Source organism: Castor canadensis, chromosome 7 (genome assembly GCF_047511655.1).
Source record: "Castor canadensis chromosome 7, mCasCan1.hap1v2, whole genome shotgun sequence".
NCBI classification, from domain to species: Eukaryota; Metazoa; Chordata; class Mammalia; order Rodentia; family Castoridae; genus Castor; species Castor canadensis.
In genome coordinates, this window is record NC_133392.1 from 85,496,575 (window position 1) to 85,505,899 (window position 9,325).

Here is a 9,325-nt window from a genome sequence, read left to right on the forward strand (position 1 = left end):
TTTCCAAATAGGCCTATTCAGGTAACGTGAAGAACCACATGTATCTCTTGAAAAACAACCATCTGTGTTAGAAGGAGGGGCAGCTAGCACATTGTTTCCCTGTGAGAATTGAGTAATTTTTGAAAGTAATACTCCTGGCAAGTTGGGTTTTTCGAAGTGAATATAGGCTCTGTTTGCTCCAAATAGGCCTATTCTGCTGAGTTGAAGAAACATGAATCTCTCCAAAGAAAACCTTTTAAATTAGAAGCTGCAGCATCTAGCACATTGCTTGCCTGTGAGAACTGAGTTTTTGAAAGGAATAATTCCTGTGAATCATAGTTTTCAAGGAGGGGAGAGTCTCATTTTCTTCAAATAGGTCTATAGACCTTAGTTGAAAAAACACATGTATCTCTCCAAAGGAACCATCTTTGTTAGAAGATGCAGCATCTAGCACATTGTTTCCCTGTAAGTACTGAGTTTGTTTTTGAAATGAATATTCCTGCAACATAGGTGTTTCAGTGTGGAGATAGGCTCTATTGGCTACAAATAGGACTATTCAGCTGACATGAAGAAACACAGGTATCTATCTAAAGAAAACCATAAATGTTAGAAGCTGCAGCATCTAGCATATTATTTCCCTGTGAAAATTGAGTTATTTTTTGTGAGGAATACTTCCTGCAAATAGGAATTTTCAAGGTGGAGAAAGGCTCATTTTGTTTAGGGTGGCATATTCAGCAAACATGAAGAGACACATGTAAATCTCGAAAGAATCCATGTTTTAGAAGCAACAGCATACAGCACATTGTTTACCTGTGAGAATTGAGTTAATTTTTTCTAGAAATACCCCCTGAAAATCGTACTTATAAAGGTGCAGAAAGGCTAATTTTGTTCCATATAGGCCTATTCAGCTTAGTTGACTTAACACAGGTAGCTTTCAAAAGAAAGCAATTTGTGTTAGAAGCACCAACATCTAGCACATTGTTTCCCTGTGAGAACTGAGTTAGATTTTAAAAGGAATACTTCCTGCAACCTAGGTGTTTCAAAGTGGAGATAGGGTCAGTTTTCTCCAAATAAGCCTATTCGGGAGAGTTGAAGAAACACATGTATCTCTCCAAGACAACCATGTATGTTAGAAGCTGTAGCATCTGGTGTATTGTTTCCTTGTGAGAACTGAGTTAGTCTTTGAAAGGAATACTTCTTGTAAATCAGCATTTTCAAGGTGTCGAAAAGCTCATTTTGTTCCAAATAGGCCTATTAAGCTGAGTTGAATAAACACATGTGTCTCTCAAAGAAAACCATCTGTGTTATAGCAGGAGCATCTAGCACATTGTTTCCCTGTGAGAATTGAGATTGTTTTTGAAAGGAATACTTCATGCATCTTAAGCTTTTCAAGGTGGAGATTGGCTCAATTTGCTCCAAATATGCCTATTCAGCTGACTTGAAGAAACACATGTATCTCTCTGAAGAACTCCATTTATATCAGAAGCTACAATATCTACTACATTGTTTCCCTGTGATAATTGAGTTACTTATTGAAAGGAACACTTCGTGCAAATCAGAATTTTCAAGGTGGAGAAAGGCTCATTTTGCTCCAAGTGGCCTTTTCAGCTTAGGTGAAGAAACACGTCTATATCTCGAAAGAAAACCATCTTTGTTAGAAGCAAAGGCATCTAGCACCTTGTTTCCCTGTGAAAATTAAGTTAGTTTTTGAAAGGAATACTTCGTGCACCTTAGGTGTTTCAAGGTGGAGATAGGCTCTGTTTGCTCCAAATAGGCCTATTCGAATGAGTTGAAGAAACAGATGTATCTCTCCAAAGAAAACCATCAATGTTAGAAGATGCAACATCTAGTGAATTGTTTCCTTCTCAGAATTGAGTTAGTTTTTGAAAGGAATACTTCCTGAAAATAACAATTTTCAAGGTGGAGAAAGGCTCATTTTGTTCCAAAGAGGCCTATTCAGCTAAGGTAAAAAAAAACATGCATATATCAAAAGGAACCATCTGTGTTACAAGCAGAAGCATGTAGTACATGGTTTCCCTGTGATAATTGAGTAGTTTTCAAAAGTAATGCTTCCTACGACTTAGGTGTTTCAAGGTGGAGATAGGCTCTTTGCTACAAATAGGACTATTCAGCTGATATGAGGAAACCCATTTGTTTAAGCAAAGAAAACAATCTATGTTAGAAGCTCAGCATCTAGTACATTTGTTCTCTGTGAAAATTAAGTTATTTTTTGAAAGGAATACTTCATGCAAACAGGAATTTTCAAGGTGAAGAAATGCTCATTTTGTTCCAAATAGGCCTGTTCAGGTAATGTGAAGAAACACATGTATCCCTTGTAAAACAACCATGTGTAGTAGAAAGAGGAGCAGCTAGCACATTATTTCCCTGTGAGAATTAAGTAGTTTTGATAGTAATGCTCCCTGCTAATTGAGTTTTTCAAAGTGAATATAGGCTCTGTTTGTTCTAAATAGACCTATTCTGCTGAGTTGAAAAAGCACATGAATCTCTCCAAAGAAAACCTTTTAAATTAGAAGCTGCAACATCTAGCACATTGCCTCCCTGTGAGAATTGAGTTAGTTTTTGACATGAATATTTCCTGTGAATCACAGTTTTCAAGGTGGGGAAAGGCTCATTCTGTTGCAAATAGGCCTATTCAGCTTAGGTGAAGAAACATGTGTTTCTCTCGATAGAAAACCATCTGTGTTAGAAGCAGAACCATCTAACACCTTGTTTCCCTGTGAGAATTGAGTTAGTTTTTGAAAGGAGTACTTCATGCACATAGGTGTTTCAAGGTGAAGACAGGTTCTGTTTGCTCCAAATAGGCCTATTCAGGTGAGTTGAAGGAACAAATGTATCTCTCCAAAGAACACTATCGATGTTAGAAGCTGCAGCATATAGCACATTGTTTCCCTGTGATAATTTAGTTAATTTTTGATAAGAATACTTCCTGCAAATCAGAAATTTCAAGGAGGAGACACGCTCATTTTGCACCAAATAGGCCTATTCAGTTGAGTGGACAAAACACATGTATCTCTCCAAAGAACACCATCTGTGTTAGAAGCAGGAGCATAACATCTTGTTTTCCTGTGACAATTGAGTTAGTTTTTGAAATAAGTACTTCCTGAAACTTAGGTGTTTCAAGGCTGGGATTGGCCCAGTTTGCTACAAATAGGGATATTGTGCTCAGTTGAAGAAACACATATATCTCCCCAAAGAAAACCATCTACCTCTGAAGATGCTGTGTTTAGCTCATTGTTTCCCTCTGAGAATTGAGTTAGTTTTTGAAAGGAATATTTCCCACAAATCATCGTGTTCAAGGTGGGGAAAAGCTCATTTTGTTCGAATAGACCTATTCAGCTTAGTTGAAGAAACACATGTACCTCTCCAAAAAACACAACCAGTGTTAGAATCAGGAGCATCTAGCACATTGCTTCCCTGTGAGAATTGATTAGTTTTTGAAAGGAATATTGTTGCAAATTAGATGTTTCAAGATGGAGATAGTCTCTGTTTGCTACAAACAGGACTATTCAGCTGAGTTAAACAAACACATGTATGTCTGAATAAAAAACAATGTATGTTTGAAGCTGCAGCATTTAGCACATTGTTCCCTGGGAGAATTGAATGAGTTTTTGAAAGGAATACTTCCTTCAAATCAGAATTTTCAAGGTGAGGAAAGGTTCATTTTTTCCAAATGTGCCTACTCAGCTAAGGAAAAGAAACACATTTTTCTCTCAAAAGAAAATCATCTGTGTTAGAAGCAGGAGCATCTAACATATTGTTTCCATGTGAGAATTGAGGTAGATTTTGAAAGGCATACTTCCTGCAACTTAGGGGTTTGAAGGTGGGAATGGGCTCTGATTGCTACAAATAGGCCTATTCAGCTGAGTTGAAGGAACACATGTATCTCTCGAAAGAAAACAATCTGTTTTAGAAGCAGGAACATCTAGCACATTGTTTCCCTGTGAGAATTGAGTAGTTTTTAAAGTAATACTTCCTGCAACATAGGTGTTTCAACGTGGAGATATGTCTGTTTTTCCAAATAGGTATATTCAGCAGAGTTGAAGAAACACATGTATCTCTCCAAAGAAAATCATCTATGTTAGAAGCTACAGCATTTAGCACATTGTTCTCTGTGAGAACTCAGTTAATTTTTGAAAGGAATACTTCCTGCAAATCAGAATTTTTAAGGTGTACAAAGGCTCAATTTTTCCAAATATGACTTTGCAGCTAAGATAAAGAAAGACATACACCTCTCAAAAGAAAACCATCTGTGTAAAAAGCAGGAGCATCTAGCGCATTGTTTCCTTGTGATAATTGGATTAGTGTTTGAAAGGAATTCTTCCTGCACCTTAGGTGTTTCAAGGTGGTGATAGGCTCTTTTTGCTTCAAATAGGCCTATTCAGCTAAGTTGAAGAACACATATATCTTTTGAAAGAAACCCATGTGTCTTACAAGCAGTAGCCTCTGGCACTTTGCTGCCCTGTGAGAATTGAGTTACTTTTTGAAAGGAATACTTCCTGCAAATCATAGTTAACAAGGTGCTGAAAGGCTCATTTTATTCCAAATAGGCCTATTCAGCTAACTTTAATAAATACATGTAGCTCTCGAAAGAAACTAAGTTGTGTGGACACAGTAGCACATAGCACATTATTTCCCAGTGAGAATTGAGTTAGATTTTGAAAGGAATACTTCCTACAAATCATATTTTTATCAAGGTGGAGGAAGGTGCATTTTGTTTCAAAAAGGCATTTTCAACTCAGTTGATGAAACAAATGTGTGTCTTGAAAAACATCTGTGTTAGAAGCAGGAGCACTTAGTACATTGTTTCCCTCTGAGAATTGAGTTTGTTTTTCAAAGGAATACTTCCTGCAACTTACGTGTTTCAAGGTAAAGATAGGCTCATTTTGTTTGAAACAGACCTATTCACCTGAGTTGAAGAAACACATGTATCTCTCCAAAGAAAACCATCTATATTAGAAGCTGCAACATCTAGCACAAGGCATTGCCTTGAGAATTGAATTAGTTTCTGAAAGGAATACTTCCTGTGAATCATATATTCAAGGTGGTGATAGGCTCTGTTTGCTAGAAACAGACCTCTTCTGCTGAGTTGAAGAAACACGTGTACCACTCCCAAGAACACCTTCTGTGTTGCAAGCATTAAAATCTAGCACATGGTTTCCCTGTGATAATGGAGTCAGTTTTTGAAAGGAATGTTTCCTGTTACATTGGTTTTCTAAGGTGGAGAGAGGCTGTCTTTGTTACAAATAGATCTATACAGCAGAGTTGATGAAACACATATATCTCTGGAAAGAAACCCATATGTGTTTGAAGCAGTAGCATCTAGGACATTGTTTCCTTGTGAGAATTGAGTCAGTTTTTTGAAAGGAATACTTCCTGCAAATCATATATTCAAGGTGGACAATGGCTTATTTTTTTTCTAAATAGGCCTATCCAGCTAAAGTGAAGAAACACATGAATTTTTCAAAATTGACCATCTGTATTAGAAGCAGGTGCATCTAGCACATTGTTTCCCTGTTAAAATTGAGTTTGCTTTTGAAAGGAATTCTTCTTGCAACTTAGGTGTTTCAAGATGTAGATAAGCTCTGTTTGCTGAAAATAGGCCTATTCAGCTGAGTTGAAGAAACACATGTATCTGTCAAAGAAAACCATCTGTGTTACAAGCAGGAACATCTGGCACATTGTATCCCTGTGAGAATTGAGTTAGTTTTTGAAAGGAATACTTCCCGCAAATCAGAATTTTCAAGGAAGAGAAAGGCTCATTTTCTTCCAAATAACTATTCAGCTGAGTTGTAGAAACACATGTATCTACCCCAAAAAACCATCTGTTAGAAACTACACCATGTAGCACATTGTTTCCCTGTTAGAATTGTGTTTGTTTTTAAAGGAATACTTCTTACAAATTACATTTTTCAACATGGAGATAGGCTCCCTTTTTTCCAAATAGACCTATTAAGCTGAGTTGATGAAACACATGTATATCTTGAAAGAAACCCATTTGTGATAGAAGCAGTAGCATCTAGTACATTGTTTGCCAGTGAGAATTGAGTTTGAAAGGAATACTTCCTGCAAAGCATAGTTTTCAAGGTGGAGAAAGGCTCATTTTGTTCCAAATAGGCCTGTTCAGCTAAGTTGAAGAAACAAATGAATCTCTTGAAGAAAACCATCTGTGTTAGAAGCAGGAGCACCTAGAACTTTGTTTTCCTGAAACAATTGAGTCAGTTTTTGAAAGAAATACTTCCTACAACTTAGGTGTTTCAGGGTGGGGATAGGCTCTCTTTTCTCAATACAGTCTTATTTTGCTGAGTTGAAGAAACACATGAATCTCTGCAAATAGAGTATCTACCTTAGAAGCAGCTCCATCTAGCACATTTAATCCTTGACAGAATTGAGTTAGTTGTTAAGGGAACACTTCCTCAAACTTGGGTTTTTCAATGTGTAGATAGGCATTCTTTGTTCCACATAGGCCTATTCAGCTGAGTTGATGAAACATATGTATCTCTAAAAATAAACCCATTTGTGTTAGGAGCAGTGGCATCTAGCACATTGTTTCCCCGTGAGTTTTTAGTTAGTTTTCAAAAGGAATATTTCCTGCAAATCATAGTTTTCAAAGTGAGGAATGGCTGATTTTCTTCAAATAGGAATAATTAAGTTAAAGAAACACATGTATTTCTCCAAAGAAAACCATCTATATTAGAAGCTACAACAACTAGCACATGGTTTCCCTATGAGAATTGAGTTAGTTTTTGAAAGGAATACTTCCTGCAAATCAGAATTTTAAAGGTGGAGAAAGGCTCATTTTTTTCCAATTATGCCTATTCAGCTTAGGTGAAGAAACACATGTGTCTCTCTAAAGAAAACCATCTGTGTTAGAAACAGGAGAATCTAGCACATGGCTTCTAAGTGAGAATTGAATTAGTTTTTGAGATGAATACTTCCCGATACTTTTGTGTGTCAAGGTGGAGACAAGCTCTGTTTGCTCAGGTGCAAATATAACTAAATTGAGGAAACACTTGTATCTCTCCAAAGAAAACCACCCATGTTAGAAGCTGTAGCATCTAGCACATTGTTTCCCTGTGAGAACTGAGTTAGTTTTTGAAAGTTATACTTCATGCAAATCAGAATTTTCAAGGAGGAAAAATGATCATTTTGTTCCAAACAGGACTATTCAGCTGAGTTGAAGAAACACATGTATCTTTCCAAAGAAAACCATGTAGATTAGAAGCTGAAACATCTAGTGCACGGTTTCCCTGTGAGAATTGAGTTATTTTTTGAAAGGAGTACTTCCTGTGAATCATATATTCAAGGTGGAGATAGGCTGTGTTTGCTAAAAATAGGCCTATTAAGTCAAGTTGAAGAAACACACATATAACTCCAAAGAACACCTTCTGTGTTAGAAGTAGAAGCATCTAACACATTGACAGAAATACTTCCTGTTACATGGGTTTTCTAAGGTGGAGACAAGCTCTCTTTGTTCCAAATAGGCCTATTCAGTTGAGTTGATGAAACACATGCATCTCTCGAATGAAATCCATTTGTGTTAGATGCAGTGTCATCTAGTATATTGTTTCTCTCTGAGAATTGTGTTAGATTTGCAAAGGAATATTTCCTCCAACTTAGGTGTTTCAAGGTGTACAAAGGCTCCTTTTCCTCCAATTAGGCTACTTTGGCTGAGTTGAAGAAACACATGCATATCTCCAAAGAAAACCATGTATATCAGAAGCTGCACCACATAGCACATTTTTCATTGAGAGAATTGAATTTGCTTTTGAGAGGAATACTTCCTGTCAATCAGAATTTTCAAGGTGGAGTAAGGCTCATGTTGTTCAAAATAGGCCTATTCAGCTCTGGTGAAGAAACAAATGAATCTCTTGAAGAAAATCATCTGTGTTACAATCATGGCCATCTACCACATTGTTTCCCAGAGAACAGTGTTAATTTTTGAATTGAATAGTTCCTGCAACTTTGGTGTTTCTGGTCGAGATTGCCTCTGTTTGCTCCTAATAGACCTATTTGCCTAAGTTGAAGAAACACATGTATCTTTCCAAAGAAAACCTTCTATATTAGAAGCTACAGCATATAGCACATTGTTTCCCTGTGAAAATTGAATTAGTTTTTGAAAGGAATACTTCCTGCAACGTTGGTGTTTCAAGGTTGTGATAATCTCTGTTTGGTACAAAACCATCTGTGTTAGAAGCAGGAGCATCTACCACGTTGTGTCCCTTTGAGAATTGAGCCAGTTTTTGAAAGGAATATTTCCTACAACTTAATTGTTTCAAGGGAGTGATAGGCTCTTTTTGCTCCAAATAGGTCTATTCAGCTACATTGAAGAAAACATATATCTCTCGAAAGGAACACATGTGTGTTAGAAGCAGTAGCATTAAGCACATTGTTTCTCTGTGAGAAATGAATTAGTTGTTGAAAGGAATACTTCCTGAACCTTGGGTTTTTCAAGGTGGAGATAGGAATACTGTTTGCTCAAGTACACCTATTCAGCTAAATTGAAGAAACACAAGTTTCTTCAACAAATCTCTCTAAACAAAACCATCTATGTTAGAAGCAGCAGCATCCAGCACATTGTTTCCCTGTGAGAATTGAGTTAGGTTTGAAAGGAATACTTCCTGCAAATCATTGTTTTCAAGGTGGAGAAAGGCTCATTTTATTCGAATTAGGCCTATTCAGCTAAGGTGAAGAATCAAATGAAACTCTTTAAGAAAACAATCTGTGTTACAAAAAGGAGCAACTAGAACTGTCTCCCTCTGAGAATTAAATTACTTTTTAAAAGGAATACTTTCTGAAAGAAAGGTGTTTCAAGGTGGATGTAGGTGTGTTTGTTCCAAAAAGGTCTATTCAGCTAAGTTGAAGACAACATATATCCCTCGAATGAAACCCATGTGTGTTATAAGGAGTAGCATCTGTGACATTGCATCCCTGTGAGAATTGAGTTAGTTTTTGAAAGGAATACTTCATGCAAGTCAGAATTTTCAAGGAGGAGAAAGGATCTTTTTACTCCAAATTGGTCTATTCTGCTCAATTGATGTAACACATGTATCTCTCAAAAGAAACCCATTCTGTTAGAAGCAGTAGCATCTAACACATTGTTTCCCAGTGAGAATTGATTTAGTTTTATAAAGGAATATTTCCTACTACATGGGTTTTCCAAGGTGGAGATAGGCTCTCTTTCTTCCAAATAGTCCTATAAACCAGAGTTGATGAAACACATAAATCTTTGGAAAGAAAACCATGTGTGCTAGAAGATGTAGCATCAAGCACATTTTTCCCTGTGAGAACTGAGTTAGTTTTTAAAAGGAATACTTCTTTCAAATTA